General features: G+C 52.6%; 1 non-coding gene across 1 annotated transcript; it reads right to left on the bottom strand.

Moving 5' to 3' along the window:
- Window positions 1-246: 246 nt before the first annotated feature.
- LOC111824489 lies at window positions 247-365 on the bottom strand. Its single transcript, XR_002827572.1, has one exon. It is a non-coding gene; the product is annotated as a 5S ribosomal RNA (ribosomal RNA).
- Between the last annotated feature and the right edge of the window lie 4,029 nt (window positions 366-4,394).

Genomic DNA, 4,394 nt, shown 5'->3' with positions numbered 1-4,394 from the left:
CCAGGCATGTGCCCCTGACCGGAATTGAACCTGGGACCCTTCAGTCCTCAGGCCGGACGCTCCATCCACTGAGCCAAGCTGGCTATGGCGCCATTTCCTAATTTTTGACGGAGGACGAGGCTTGTGGAGGGGAGGCACACTAAGGGGAGGTGGGGGTTCATTCCGAGAGTAGCCCCGGGGGGGATGGGAGGTTCCCCCCACACCGCCAAAGGGAGGATGGGGCGGGCTAAAAAAATCCCAATTAAAAGCCCACAGCACCTGGTATTCCAAGGTGGTCTCCCATCCAAGTACTAACCAGGCCCGACCCTGCTTAGCTTCCGAGATCAGACGAGATCAGGTGCGTTCAGGGTGGTATGGCCATAGACCCTGAAACCGGCCTCCGGGAACCTCAAGAGCCCGCGGCGCCGGGCCTCCAGGCCCGCTGAGCCCTGGGCCCCCTGGCTGACCTGGTGCTCAGCTCCCCCGACCCTCCGCCCTGTCCGCCCGACCTCCCTCTAGCCGGGACTGGATCTGTCCCTGCTGAGCCACCAGCTGCCTCTCATCCACCTTCTGAGCTTCCAGGGCAGGAGAGCGGCTCCCGGTGGGGGTGCGATGTCCTGGGGAGCCCAGAAGGGGGCGCCCTCCCCAACTGGGCTCCGCTAGGGATTCCACTTCACATCCCCATGGCAGCATTTTGTTGGGGAGAATCCAATGGCTAAACACTTAGTTGTGACCAAAAATGAGCATGTGCCTAGGCAGGGTCCAGGGAGTGGAGGTGGAGGCCGCCCACTGTTATGGGTTGACTCAGCGAGATAGACCACTGACTCAGAATTTAAATTTAGGAACCTTTATTAAGCTGGCCAGCTGTCTGCAGTTCAGCCTTTGCTTCGAACTGCAGCACCTGACTGCAAGAGTTATGGCTATTTATATGCAAAAACTACAAAGTTACAAAGCCATGCTTACGCAATTTGTTCCCAACACAGTATAGCATTATCACCTTCCTGTCTATGTTTTCCGGGAACAGAGAGCACAGTATATTGAGGAGGGACCATGAGACCATATCTCAAGGCCTGACCTGATGTCAGTACCTTCCTATCTGTCTGTTCCAGGAACAGACAGCACAGCGTGCCCCGATATGCAGCCCAGTACATTCCCTACTGGTCTTATTCCCGAATCAAATCTTTGATTCAGCACCCTCCTCTACGATATGAAATTTGAGGAGGCATTTGGCAATGCAGGGGCCAAATATGAGCCCTAGGAGGAGCAGAACGACTGGTCCTGCCAAGGAGGAGAGCAGGGTAGTTAGCCAGGGGGACCAGGAAGTTTTAGCTGGGGCTGGGTGCTGTGGCTGGCTCGGCCTCTCTGGCTTGTGTAGGGGATGCAAGGGGCCAATCGGGTTGAACCACCGGGGAAGAGTCTGGCGTTGAATGGTGAAGAGCTGGCCAGGGTCTCGGACGCTTCACCCAAACGAGATCACCCAGAGAGAAGGCAGGCTGTGTTGGACTGGATCTCAGCACGTCCTCCTCCCGTATGGCTCTCACCACCCGTCGTGCTGATGTGGCGCTGCTCTGCAAAGTCTGTAAGGACTTAAGCAAATTTTGGGTAGAGAGATGGGCGACTTCCTCCTCCCTCAACCTGGGCACCAATGGCAGAGGTTGCCCAAACATTATCTTAAAAAGGAGTTAGCCCTTGGATGCATGGGGTGCACCTAGCTCTGAAGAGAGCAAAAGGAAGGAGACTTACCCAGTTTTCGCCAGTCTCTAATTTTAATTTAGTTAATGTTTCCTTTAAGATTCAATTTATCCTCTCTACCTGTCCAGAACTCTGTGGTCTACAAACCCAATGCAATTTTCAAGTAACTCTTAGGGCCTTAACTATGGATTGTAACTTTGGCGATAAACGCCAGGCCATCGTCGGACCCATGTATAGTGGCAGGCTAAACCGGGGACAATTTCGGTGAGGAGTTTTCTAACTACTACCTGTGCTGTCTCTGCCTTGGTTGGGTATGCCTCAGGCCAGCCAGAGAAGGTATTAATGAAAACCAGCAAGTATTTATACCCTCCTTGTCCTCCTGATATCTCGGTGAAGTCCACTTCCCAGTGTTCTCCGGGGTTCTGACCTCGGAATCGCTGTCCTGGCACGGCCACAACAGGGGGCCCTTGATTCACTCGGGCACACACTTGACACCTTTTAGCCAACTTTTGAGATATTTTCTGGAGCCCTGAGATGTAAAATTCTCTTCCCAGTAGTTCTGATAGCTTCATTCCCCCAGGTGGGTGTTCTGGTGGGTCTGGGAAGCGATGGTCCGCCCCAGGGCTTCTGGCATTATAGGCCTCCCATCTGGCAGAATTAGCCATCCAGCCTCTCCTTCCCGGGCCCTTAGTTTCTCAGCTAGCCTCTGCTCCTCTGGCAGATGAGTAGGCTTCTCTGGGTGCCTTCGTGCTGGCAGGGTTATGAGAACTTCTAGGGGCCCTACTGGTCTTTTAGTCAATTCCTTGGCCCCTATATGGCTGCCAGGTGGTTAAGTATCTCAGGAGCTTTTTCCTTTCCTCCTGAGGTCAGGAGACTTCTTTAAGGTGGCTCCCGTGTCCTCCTGTAAAGGCAGTGTGAGGAGATATATCCCTGTAGTTCCTGGGTAGGTCTGGCAGGGCCAGTGCCGGGGCGCTTACCAGGGCTTCTTAGATCTCCCCTGGCTCCTCCTCATGTGCCCCCCGCTACCGGGTACCTTCCTCTACGAAGCTGCTCCCGTCGTCCATGTAGAGGGTCTCATCCGGATTCTGCAGGGCTGGTCCACAAGGTCCTCACGGAGGGAAGTGAGGGTAGTCAGTGTCTCCTTGCAGTCAGGCAAAGGGGCCTCTGTCTTCTCGTCAGGGAGGAGTGTGGCAGGGTTCAAGGCAGCTGTTTTCAGGAAGCTGAAATGTTTACTCTTTTTCCCTTTCCCTACCAGAGGGCCTGAGTGAGTGCTATGAGTTCCACAAGGAAGTCCACCTTTTGGTCCCCCCCACTGTCAGGGTTATTCTGGGCTCCTGGGGGCCAGCCGAGCCCCAACAACCCCAATCCACCTCCTCCACCAGCATGGGAGGGAGTCGGTTCCCCTGCACATTCAGGGCACTCCCTTTTCCAATGTCCTTTCTTTCTGCAAAATGCACATTGATTTTTCCCAAGCCTGGGTTGGACTCCTTTTCTTCCGCGAGGCTTTTCTTTGCCCTTGTTGTCTCTCCGGCCCCTTGTGCCATTTTCCTCGTTTAGGGCCAGGAGGACCTTGGCCATCCAGGTGTTTAAACCTGCCATTGGGTCCTTCAGACTGTCCAAAACCTTCTGGGCCACCTCAACCAACTTAGAGATTGATTTCCCCTCAAAGCCTTCTAACTTCTGTCATTTTTTCCTAATATTTGGGGCCGACTTGGAAACAAATGCAACATTGACAGCCCTCCGACTTTCCAGGGCATCAGGGTTAGGCCCCTGGACTGTCTCTGTCACCTTAGAGAGGTTTGTGGGTCTCCAAGCAGCAGCTCAGATGCCCCCTAATAGAGTCTGGCGATACCGATCGAGAGCCTCCTTTCCCCTGTCACTATAGGGGTTCCAGTTGGGTTGCCTGGAGGGAAATACAGCCTCTAATCTGTCTTTTATTTGTTCTTTCAGAATGGACTAAAGGAGCTTTATTTCCCTACAGGGTCTTATATGTCACAGGACCTCACAGGGTCTGTAATTCCTGGAACAGAGGGCTAGTATTCACCACTTTATTAACCCCCTCTGTTCTAGACAGGCCTTTCCCAGTTTCCTACAGTTGAGGTTTTGTGCCACCCCTGACATGGGCATGGTCACACAGGCCTGTAAGACAGTATACAGGTTGCTAACTGTCAACTGTCTCTCAATAGAGACCAAAATTTAATGGGTATTCTTCTTTGCTCACCTGGGCAACTGCCCTCTCGGCAGCTAGACACCCTTTACTTTTTGGGTTCATTCCACATAGCCTTTTTCCAGGACAGTTTACATATAGGCCAGTTCTTCTTCCTAGCCACAAATACAGTTTGTCCAATTTTCTTGAAATGTATTCTGGCACAGGAGAAAGTTGTTTTGCTGTACATAGGTAGCTTAATCCCTATACAACTGGTCTTGGACCTCTGTCTAGCAAATTGCAGTCTATAAGTTCAATATGCAGCCTCCGGTCCTCCTAACCCAACGAGGTTTCGGCTAGTCTCTGAGTCAGACTTCTCCTCTCTTGGAGAATTTCAAAGTCCTGATGGCTCCCAGGTCCAGGGAGAGTGCCCTTTTCTTAACTCTATTTATGGTTACAGGGCCCTGCTTTCCTTGTCATCCCACCAGTCCCTTCTCTCAGCCCAGGCCTGATTGATTCAGCACTGGAGGGGTTAAAAAGAATAAACCAGGGCAGAGAAAGACTGTGCTTAGTTACT

This window comes from Myotis lucifugus, unplaced genomic scaffold (assembly GCF_000147115.1).
Source record: "Myotis lucifugus unplaced genomic scaffold, Myoluc2.0 scaffold_1759, whole genome shotgun sequence".
Lineage (NCBI taxonomy): Eukaryota > Metazoa > Chordata > Mammalia > Chiroptera > Vespertilionidae > Myotis > Myotis lucifugus.
Note: the sequence above shows the minus strand (reverse complement) of the source record. Positions and strands in the feature narration are given on the sequence as shown.